Source organism: Dendrobates tinctorius, unplaced genomic scaffold (genome assembly GCF_039654945.1).
Source record: "Dendrobates tinctorius isolate UK_male_01 unplaced genomic scaffold, ASM3965494v1 ptg000116l, whole genome shotgun sequence".
NCBI lineage: Eukaryota > Metazoa > Chordata > Amphibia > Anura > Dendrobatidae > Dendrobates > Dendrobates tinctorius.
The window spans coordinates 18,440,621-18,452,866 of NW_027361784.1; positions in this window are offsets into that span (position 1 = coordinate 18,440,621).

Consider the following 12,246-nt stretch of genomic DNA (forward strand, 5'->3'; position numbering starts at 1 on the left):
TCAACAAACTGGAGCAAGTTCAGAAAAGAGCGACCACCATGGTGACAGGTCTGCAAACCCTGTCTTATGAGGAAAGGTTGCAGGATTTGGGATTGTTTAGTTTGCGAAAGAGAAGACTGAGAGGAGACTTAATAGCTGTCTACAAATATCTAAAGGGCTGTCACATTGTAGAAGGATCAACTTTATTCTCATTTGCACAAGGAAAGACTAGAAGCAATGGGATGAAACTGAATGGGAGGAGACACAGATTAGATATTAGAAAAAACTTTTTGACAGTAAGGCCTCTTTCACACATCAGGTTTTCGCCGTCAGGCGCGATCCGGCGCTTTTGACAGAAATCGGATCCGGCGAAATGCAATGCCGGATCCGATTTCCCCCCCATTGACTTGCATTTGCGCCGGATCGCGCCGGATGGCCATGCGTTTCATCCGGTTTTCGCCGGATCCGGCAATGTGTCGCGATCCGGCGTCTGGAAAAAACGGCTACTGTAACGTTTTTTGTCTCCGGCGAAAAAGCCGGACACGCCGGATCCGGCGCGTCCGGCTTTTTCACACAATGAAAGCCTATGAGTGCCGCAATGCGCCGGATCCGGTTTTTTGGTCTGAGCATGCTCAGTAGCTCTGCCCACAAGACATATATAAAAGCAAGACAGTGGGACCCACAGCCACACCCAACATGCCACCCAAGAAAGAAACCAAGCGCAGCAGGAGAAGGCAGGAGACCACTGCAGCACCATCAGCACCACCACCACCCCAAATGGAGCAGCAAATGGAACATGCTGAGGAGAGGAGGCCAGCATCAGATGAGAGACGGTAATTATCAAATCCCCCATTCCTCCAAACTAGGGCTATTGAATATCAAGATATTCATTGGCCCTTTGTTTCTCTTTATTCAACAGCCGCCCAATAGATGCAGCAGCAGCAGCAGCAATGGCAGCAGCTGGAACACCACCCACAGGCATGGAGTGTGGCCACCAGGAAGACAGCACATCATCTTCTGGGAGCCCTCCCTCGCATCGTCAGTGTTTGACGGTAAGTTTTTATTTCCAAAATCCATCTTCTCTGTAATATACACTCACTGGCCACTTTATTAGGTACACCATGCTAGTAACGGGTTGGACCCCCTTTTGCCTTCAGAACTGCCTCAATTCTTCGTGGCAGAGATTCAACAAGGTGCTGGAAGCATTCCTCAGAGATTTTGGACCATATTGACATGATGGCATCACACAGTTGGCGCAGATTTGTCGGCTGCACATCCCTGATGCGAATCTCCCGTTCCACCACATCCCAAAGATGCTCTATTGGATTGAGATCTGGTGACTGAGGAGGCCATTTGAGTACAGTGAACTCATTGTCATGTTCAAGAAACCAATCTGAGATGATTCGAGCTTTATGACATGGCGCATTATCCTGCTGAAAGTAGCCATCAGATGTTGGGTACATTGTGGTCATAAAGGGATGGACATGGTCAGCAACAATACTCAGGTAGGCTGTGGCGTTGCAATGATGCTCAATTGGTACCAAGGGGCCCAAAGAGTGCCAAGAAAAAATTCCCCACACCATGACACCACCACCACCAGCCTGAACCGTTGATACAAGGCAGGATGGATCCATGCTTTCATGTTGTTTACGCCAAATTCTGACCCTACCATCCGAATGTCGCAGCAGAAATCGAGACTCATCAGACCAGGCAACGTTTTTCCAATCTTCTACGGTCCAATTTCGATGAGCTTGTGCAAATTGTAGCCTCAGTTTCCTGTTCTTAGCTGAGAGGAGTGGTACCCGGTGTGGTCTTCTGCTGCTGTAGCCCATCTGCCTCAAAGTTCGACGCACTGTGCGTTCAGAGATGCTCTTCTGCCTACCTTGGTTGTAACGGGTGGCAATTTGAGTCACTGTTGCCTTTCTATCAGCTCGAACCAGTCTGCCCATTCTCCTCTGACCTCTGGCATCAACAAGGCATTTCCGGCCACAGAACTGCCGCTCACTGGATTTTTTTTCTTTTTCGGACCATTCTCTGTAAACCCTAGAGATGGTTGTGCGTGAAAATCCCAGTAGATCAGCAGTTTCTGTAATACTCAGACCAGCCCTTCTGGCACCAACAATCATGCCACGTTCAAAGGCACTCAAATCACCTTTCTTCCCCATACTGATGCTCGGTTTGAACTGCAGGAGATTGTCTTGACCATGTCTACATGCCTAAATGCACTGAGTTGCCGCCATGTGATTGGCTGATTAGAAATTAAGTCTTAACACACAGTTGGACAGGTGTACCTAATAAAGTGGCCAGTGAGTGTATGTCTATTCATTGCCTTTTATTTCAAAACAGGATTCACAAGATGAAGAGGAGCTCCCAGAAGAAGAAGGAAGGGGTGGACAGACACCTGGAGTGGGCTCACAATTGGTAAGTTTTTTGCATCAAACGCAGAAACACAACATCACACTACACACAACACATAGAAAACAATGTTCTGCAGACCACACACAGCAAACAAATGCCTACGTCCAAAGACATAACATTTTTTGTTTTCTTCTCTAGTCTTCCTAATCTGGTGCTCGGCCAAGAGGTCCTCGCAGTGCCTCCCAGGGTCGTCGGCGACAGCAACACGGCGGTCACCAGCGTGTAAGTATAAATATTTTTGCTTTGTTTTTTTGCACTTTTTATTTCATTTCTTATGTGGAGGCTAATTATGTTATTTTTGTCTTTTTCTTTAACAGCCTTCACAGCGTGCTCCCGACTCTGACGGTGAGGATGGAGGACTCGATGTGGACCACCTCATCGATCTCGTCAGAGAAAGGGAGCCGCTCTGGAATATGGCTGACCACCGCCACGCTGACCTTATCGTTACCCGACGACTCTGGGAGGAAATCTGCTCGCTCCTTGTGGGCCGCTGGGAGGACCTCGATGTTCGGGCCCAGATTAAAGAGCGTAAGTATATACAGTACCGGTTGCTTGATGTAAACCAGTGTTTCCCGAACTCCAGTCCTCGTGGTCCCCACGGATCATGTGTTCAGGATTTCTATTTACTATGGAAATCCTGAAAACATGACCCCTGGGGACCATGAGGACTGGAGTTTGGGAAACACTGATATTGTATACTAACCACTTTGTCCTTTCTCGTTTCAGGGAACAGAATTGTGAATCGGTGGCGGTCTGTGAGGGATCGCTTCAAGAAGGAGTTCAATAAAGAGATGCGGGCCCCGAGTGGATCTGGAGGACGCAGGAGCAAGTACAAGTACGCAGAAGCCCTGTCGTTCCTCCGGGAAACAATGGTCACCAGAAGGTAAATATTACACACCACATGTGAAAAAAAATGTTAGATGTAAATTTTTTTTTCAGCCAGGGCCATACCATGTCAGTATTTTAATTGTTTTTTTTTCTCTTTATTCCACAGCACGGTGAGCAGCACTCGGGAGCCTGCACGATTGGACCCTTCTGAGGCGATCCATGAGGAGACCGGCACCGAGGGACACTTCGACCGCCCCGGTACATCTGCACCTTCCCAGCCTTCCCACACATTCGACCCATCTGTCCCATCCACCAGCACAGGAGCATCGTGGCCGCCTACATTACATGAAGCTGCTGGTGAGGAGATCGCTTTCCCTTTACCCCACCCTTCTGCCCCTGCCACCTCTAGTACACCTGCGGGTACTGGGCGGCAGCGGCAGAGGGGTCAGGAAAAGACTTATGCGCCAGAGTTCTTGCATCTGAATGCATCTTTCCAGAACTGTCTAAAAGTCTTGTCAGAGCAAATCTCCGCAGGCTATCAGCAGATCAACTCCAGCATTCTGGAGGTGAAGACACTTCTGCAAACCATGCATTCAGAAGCAAGATCTTCGCCAAACCACACCTTTTTCAGGTCTGTTGTGGAGCGCATGGAAACGCTCTCTCCTGCCCAGCAGATGCATGTAATGCATTCATGCCACGCTGCTCTCCAGCAAGTTACCTCCCAACCTCCTCCTCCCACCACAGTAGTTCCTCCACCTGCACCCCCTCCAGCCACTTTCCATCCTCCCCCTCCTATTACATCTACACCCCCTCCAGCCACTTTCCATCCTCCCCCTCCTATTACATACCATCCACCTCCCCAGCACCATCCACCTCCCCAGCACCAGCAACCTCCCCAGCACCAGCAACCTCCCCAGCACCAGCAACCTCCCCAGTACCAGCAACCTCCCCAGTACCAGCAACCTCCCCAGTACCAGCAACCTCCCCAGTACCTGCAAACTCCCCAGTACCAGCAACCTCCCCAGTACCAGACATCTCCCCACTTCCAGCAACCTGCCCCGTACCAGACATCTCCCCACTTCCAGCAACCTGCCCCGTACCAGACATCTCCCCACTTCCAGCAACCTGCCCCGTACCAGACATCTCCCCACTTCCAGCAACCTGCCCCGTACCAAACTCCTTCCCCATACAACTTGCCATCAACATCATCTGCTCCTACAGTCCCTGCCCAACCCTCCACTCCACCACCCACCACCTCTTCTGCTTCCCACATGTCCACCCATTCTGTAGTTTTTTCCACACCTTCACCTCTAACTGTTCCTTCCCCACCACGATCCCAGTCCTCTCTCCACACTCCCAGTGTCGAAGTGTCCCGCAGCCCCTCCAGCAGTATTTCCACCACACACTACACAGATTTATAATGTGTGTATTTAAATAAAAATGACCAGTTTTATGGTTTCAAAGCTTTATTAAACAAGTTTATTAAAATTTTAAAAAAGTTTACTAAAAAAACATTTTTCAATAAAAGTTAAATTATTTTACACTGGTTGTCTGTCATTTCTTTCTGCGGCGAAAAAGGTTAAATACAGGGTATTTAAAAGGTGAAATGGTATTCAAAACCAGGTATATAACTGTGGGTAAATTTTAGCTTTTTGCCACAGTTGTGTTCCTGGTTGTGTTTGAAGCAAAGTATTTCACCTAAAAAGTTGTGTTTATTGTTGGTGATTTCCTAACAATGTACACAACTTTTGTTAAAAGGTGAAATACTTTGCATAAAACACAACCAGGTACACACCTGTGGCCTAAAGCTAAAAATAGAGACCATGACAAGATAGACAACTTTGGTTGGCAAAGGTATATACTGTTGGTACAGAAGGTACACAAGTTTGGTTAGGGCACAAATCTTTCACACTCTGTCATCCTGCCAGTGTACTCTGCCTTGAGGTGACATAAAGTATAGTGCAAAATTGTCCCTCATTACTGAAACCGTCACAGAACTTCTAGTGGTAATGTCATGGTAATCTTGCAAGGTGGTTTCTTCAGAGGTGTCCTCAATGGAAATGGGTTCCTTGCAGATAACAAAATTGTGGAGTACCACGCACGCTTTGATCACCTCGTCCACAGTTTCTGTCTTGAGGTTGATCGCAGTCAATAGGACCCGCCATTTGGCTGTCAGAATACCAAAGGTACATTCAACCATTCTTCTTGCTCTTGTGAGGCGGTAATTAAAAATGCGTTTTGGTCTTGTCAATCCTCTGCTAGAGTACGGTTTCAAAAGGTGTTCTGACAGCTGGAAGGCTTCATCCCCTACACAGACAAATGGCATAGGTGGACCAGATGTTTGCGGCAGCGGTCTAGGTGGTGGGAACTGGAAGGTGTTTCCTTACAGTTTACGCCCCATGGCAGACAGTTTGAAAACTTGAGAGTCATTGGAGCGGCCATAGGCCCCAATATCAACCGCAATAAATTTGTATTCCGCGTCAGCGATGGCCATGAGGACAATTGAAAAATATTTCTTGTAATTGAAATATTCCGATCCCGATCCAGCTGGCTTTACAATGCGGATATGTTTCCCATCCACAGCGCCCAAGCAGTTGGGAAACTGACATATCTGTTGAAACTTGTCAGCAATTTCAATCCACCTCTCTGTTGTGGGCTCTGGTAAAAACTCTTCAGCTAAGGAGTCCCACAGTGCACGGCATGTGTACTTCACTATTCCAGATATGGTGGAAATCCCGAGTCTGTACTGGAAATGCAGTGACGAAAGGGATTCTCCAGTTGCAAGAAATCTGTGGGGAATTAAAAAACAATAAATTAGTTTTAAATCACAGCATTACATACCAAAACTCAGCTATAACACTTGGAGATACAAACTACCACCAACAAGATTGCAGTGAAAGTGTGCTCTGATGCGAGCATATCCAATAAATGTGGCTTACCTTAAAGTCACCATCAGACGCTCTGCGGGTGAAACAGAGAAGCGGCAATAGGTGTCCACTTTTCTTATGAGGTGTGCAATGCGCTCCACCAAGTAATCAAAATTCTCCATTTTCATCCTAACATATCCAAAAAATTTATCCGGGTTTCGTCGAAGGTCCATGCAGAGTGTAGAATAGACCCCACGCGTCATTCTCTTGGCTGTGATGGGGTGGATCCACAAACGTTGTCTACGATGCCTGATGCGCTGCTGTCTCGCTCTCTCCTTCTCCAGAACAATCACCCTCAAACGATTCGCCTCCGCTATAAAATCCGCCAAATTCTTCAAAATATTTCCAATGACAACATCCATCTTCGCCAGTAACTTGCTCTTCTCTCCAACCTGCACTTTCTCCTCTACAACCTGTCAAAGAAGGGCTGTAGGAACATGCTATATATAGTTTTCCAGTAGCCAATCCCGTTCGGAAGGCCACAAGGGTCAATTTTAAAAAACGGATCCGGCGTAATCCGTCGAAAAACGGATAGAAAAACGGATGAACCGGATGAGACGGATCCGGTTTTGTCTGTCAAGAAAAAGACGGATCCGGCAGAAAACCGGATCCGTCACATCCGGTTTTACGAAACATTTGCCGGATCCGGCGTTCCGGCACGACGCCGGATCGCGCCTGACGCCGAAAACCTGATGTGTGAAAGTAGCCTTAGAGTGATCAATGAGTGGAACAAGCTGCCACGAGAAGTGGTGAGTTCTCCTTCAAAGGAAGTCTTCAAACAGAGGCTGGACAGACATCTGACTTGGATGATTTAGCGAATCCTGCTTTGAGCAGGGGGTTGGACCAGATGGCCCAGGAGGTCCCTTCCAACTCTACGATTCTATGATTCTACTCCATAGATTCTCTATGGGGTTAAGGTCAGGCGAGTTTGCTGCCAATCAAGCACAGTGATACTGTTGTTTGTACACCAGGTATTGGTACTTTTGGCAGTGTGGACAGGTGCCAAGTCCTGCTGGAGAATTAAATTTCTATCTCCAAAAAGCTTGTCGGCAGGGGGAAGCATGAAGTGATCCAAAATTTCCTGGTAGACGGCTGCGCTGACTTTGGTCTTGATAACACACAGTGGACCTACACCAGCAGATGACATGGCTCCCCAAACCATCACTGATTGTGGAGACTTCACACCAGACCTCCAGCAGCTTAGATTGTGGCCTCTCCACTCTTCCTCCAGACTCTGGGACCTTGATTTTCAAATGCTCTTTTCCATTCTGTGCTGCATTGTTCCATTGCAGAGATATTTATATTTGCTTCTTTTGGCGCACAATATGTGAAACTGCTTGCAGACAAAGTTGGCGTTTCTGCAGAGCCTTCTCAGGGGGTATGCGCTTTCATCCCTCCTTCCGAAACATTGCCAATCACAGCTCACCAACTTCTCTAGCAGTCTACAAGTAACAGACACTGCTGTGCTGTGATTGGGAGGGAGTGGTGAAAGCGAACACCTCCAAAGAAGACTTTGAAAAAAATGCCCAGTTGATCTGTAAGTAGAGAGTTCACATATTGTGCTCCAGAAGAAAAATGTAATGTGCTGCTGCAGTGCAGTTCAGTGCATCCTCCACCAGGGGGTGCTGGTGAGGGAAGAGAGGTTGAACCCACACAGCTGAGTAACACAGAGCAGCTGCACTGGTGTCACAGGTAACGAAAGAGTGGTCAGACAAGCCGAATCAGAAACTGTCAGTAGCAGAAGAGCCAAAAGTCACAGCAATGCACGTAGTCAGAGAGAAGCCAGAAGTTAGAGCCTACCAGAAACATGGTATCTAAAACGTGAGACGTAAGATGTAGTCAGGGTACAAGCCAGAGTCAAAGTCAGTCGGGGAGCGTGGTATCAGAGACGGAAAACAAGACGCGGAGTCCAGAGATCAAGTCTCAAGTCATTCACAAGTACAAGAAGACAGAGGCAGAAGGATCACTAGGGTATACGGGTCAGCGACTCTAGCCTGGAAGCATGAACTGTAGCTGACCGAGGCAGAGGGGATTAACCCCCACATGACCAGTCCAGAGAGAAGACAGCTGAAAACAAACTCTGGACTGGATCGTGACAAAAAAATGTGAATTTTTTCAATGGAGTGACGCAGCGTAAAGCACAAAAAAACAGCAGAATCAGGGAAGCTAAGGGATGATCACAAGGTATTTAACTCATTTTTTTATATTTTTTATTAGCAAGTGAAAGGTCTACTTTAAAGTGACTGTCAAATTCATAAAGGAAATGTCATAATAATTGCATAAACCTTCATCAAAACACACGGTGCACTCCATTTTCATCTTTATTGTGTGCATTCTCTGATTCTTAATCCTCTCTTGATTTCTGTAACTTACATGTCAGTTTCTTGGACTCCTCTTTAAATAGTACACTTGGGTCTGAGACAGTCTCCTATTCTCTTGGAAGAACCAGTGTCTTACCACTAAAACAATTCATGTGTTCTGTAATAGACTAGACACAGGTTTTGTAGTTGTAATTGGAAATTATCTGTACCATTTATGAATAGAAGTAGTTAATTACCATATTTCACTGTGCAACGGTATTCAAGGGGTGGGAAATAGCGAATACTAATTATTATCAGATCCTCACATTGTTTTTGCACAACATTCATGTCTTCAGATCAATCATCTGCTCAACATTTATTTTACAGCTTGGAAACTTTGTAACATGTCTTTTATATTGCGTCACCAGGGAACGCGACCGATTATAGAATATTCTTTCCTAATATTTCTATCCAAAATGAAAAAAGTTCTGTCTTTAAATTGAGGATATATTAAAAAAAAAAAACATATAACTTAGCAAACAATGATTACATGCATAGGGCTAAGCAACAGCACATGTGAAAAAGACTTGGGTATACTAATAGATCACAGACTGGATATGAGTCAACAGTGTGATGCAGCAGCAAAAAAGGCAAATGCAATTCTAGGATGTATTAACAGAAGCATACAGTCTAGATCACGTGAAGTCATTATTGCCCTCTACTCCTCTTTGGTCAGACCTCATCTGGAATACTGTGTCCAGTTTTGGGCACCACATTTTAAAAAAGACATCATCAAACTGGAGCAAGTTCAGAAAAGAGCGACCAGAATGGTGACTGGTCTGCAAACCCTGTCTTATGAGGAAAGGTTGCAGGATTTGGGAATGTTTAGTTTGCAAAAGAGAAGACTGAGAGGAGACTTAATAGCTGTCTACAAATATCTCAAGGGCTGTCACATTGTAGAAGGATCAACTTTATTCTCATTTGCACAAGGAAAGACTAGAAGCAATGGGATGAAACTGAATGGGAGGAGACACAGATAAGATATTAGAAAAAACTTTTTGACAGTTAGAGTGATCAATGAGTGGAACAAGCTGCCACGAGAAGTGGTGAGTTCTCCTGCAATGGAAGTCTTCAAACAGAGGCTGGACAGACATCTGACTGGGATGATTTAGCGAATCCTGCTTTGAGCAGGGGGTTGGACCAGATGGCCCAGGAGGTCCCTTCCAACTCTAGAATTCTATGATTCTATGATTCTATGATTCTATGATTTAGCGAATCCTGCTTTGAGCAGAGGGTGGGACCAGATGGCCCAGGAGGTCCCTTCCAACTCTACCATTCTAAGATTCTAACAACACTCCTTTCCCGCTTTTGAAACAGCCCAAATCAGGGTGTGCCTCAGACTATCAGAGAACACTGTGGATTGGGCAGTCTGACAACCTGGTGGCCACTTTACAACAATGAAAAAGCGACTGGCAATCAAAGAAACCATGCCCGAAGGACTAAAAAGGAGGATAACCAGTAATATATTTATGAATTATGCATCTATTCTGATCTTTGTTATTGTGAACTAGCGGTTCGCTTTAAAGCAGACATTTTGCCAATTTTTTCGTGTTGAACTGGACACAGGATGTAATAATGGCTGCAGAGCGGAATAAAACTTTCTTTTTTGTTGTTTTTTTTACATTTCACTTCACCATTGGCACCTACTGACTTAATTTGTTTAAATTCAAGTGGGTGTTATCAGATAGTTTTCTCTGGGGGTGTATACTTCTTCTCCCTGTATGATGCTGGCCAATAAGGAGGCAGCAACACTCAAAACACCATAGCTCAGAACAGCTTTCATAGTGTGTTTATGTACTCACATTTATGTCTGCTCAGTCATGTCTGCCCTTTACATTTCACACAGGAGTAACTTACCTATTCTGTACAACTCTGTAGGATGTAATGAGACCCCGTTCTGATCTCACTGCAAATTGAGTACAAGTTTCCTGAGCACAGCAGACATAAGTGTGATATTGACATATTGAGCTCTCATTTCTGGACAGACAGTGAGAGGGATGAACAGTATGGCAGATTGGACAGTTCCATTACAGGAGGAAACCTGGTAGAAGGGCTTGTCATCTAAGGCTGGTTTCAGATTTGCGCTTTTTACATGCAGCGCACGGCACCGCTAAGCCCCGCCCCCTGCCCGCCCCATCCGGTCATCGCTTCCTACTATCGCACACGGCTGCATGCGATCTGCGCACCCTATCTTTAGCATAGGGTGCGCAGGCCGTGCGCTAGTAGGATTTTGGCGTGCGCTGCGCACTTTTGAAGGTGCACCGGTGTGCGCCGAACGCACCATGTTGCATTTTGGCGCGCTCGGCGCACCTTCAAAAGTGCGCAGGGCACGCCAAAATCCTACTAGCGCATGGCCAGCACATGGTCTGCGCACCCTATGCTAAAGATAGGGTGCGCAGATCGCATGCAGCCGAGTGCGATAGTAGGAAGCGATGACCTGATGGGGCGGGTAGGGAGCGGGCAGGGGGCGTGGCTTATCAGCGCCGTGCGCTGCATGTAAAAAGCGCAAATCTGAAACCAGTCTTACACAGCTAAATTCACCTGTGTTGCACCTTTCCCCCACAGGGACCTTATCTGAAAAGTGCTAGTCATCTGTGAATTCTAATCACGCCATACGTTAGACCAGGAGACCAGGACTGTCTGTTATACATTTTATACACTGAGAAACCTGCTCTAAGCTATGATTGGGGCGTGTTCTTTTTTCCTGTGAATGTTGTTGCCTGCTTATGATTGGTCAGCATCACACAGGGAGAAGAAGTACACACCTCCAGTGAAAACTCTCTGATATCACCCACTTGGACTAAAAAAAAAGTTACTCATTAGGCGCCAAATACTTTGATTGCTAATATTTCTGCAATGGAGAGGCGAAATAAAAATAAACAACAAAAAAAAAACATTTTATACTGTTCTATAGCCATTATTACATTGAGTCTTCAATTGAACTTGAAAAATGGGGTGAAATGTCCTCTTTTCAGAGGTATTTTTAGCATTTTCATTTTTTGCTCCCCTTATTCCTACAGCCATAACTTTTTTATTTTTTTTGTCAAAATGGACATGTGAGGGCTTGTTTTTTGTGCGACGAGTTGTACTTTTGAACAACACCATTTGTTTTACCATGTCTTGTACTCGAAAACAGGAAAAAATTACAAGTGTGGTGAAATTGCAAAAAAGTGCAATCCCACAGTTGTTTTTTTTACCATGCTAAAACTGACCTGACATTATGATTCTTCAAATCATTAAGAGTTCACAGACACCAAACATGTGTAGGTCCTTTTTTATTTAAGTGGTGAAAAAAATTTGCAAAGTTTGTTAAAAAAAAATTGTGTCATTTTCCGATACCTGTAGCGTCTCCATTTTTCATGATCTCGGGTTGGGTGAGGGCTTATTTTTTTGCGGGCCAAGCTCACATTTTTAATTATACCACTTTGGTGCAGATACAATCTTTTGATCGCCCGTTATTGCATTTTAATGCAATGTTGCGGCAACCAAAAAAATGTAATTCTGGCCTTTTTAATATTTTTCTTGTTACGCTGCTTAGCAATCGGGTTAATTCTTTTTATATATTGATAGGTCGGGCGATTCTGATTGCAGCGATACCAAACATGTGTATGTTTGATTTTTTTGTTTCATTTTGAATGGGGCAAAAGGGGGGTGATTTGAACTGTTATATTTTTTTTTATTTTTTAAATATTTTTTAAAACTTTCTTTTAACTTTTGGCATGCTTTAATAGTCT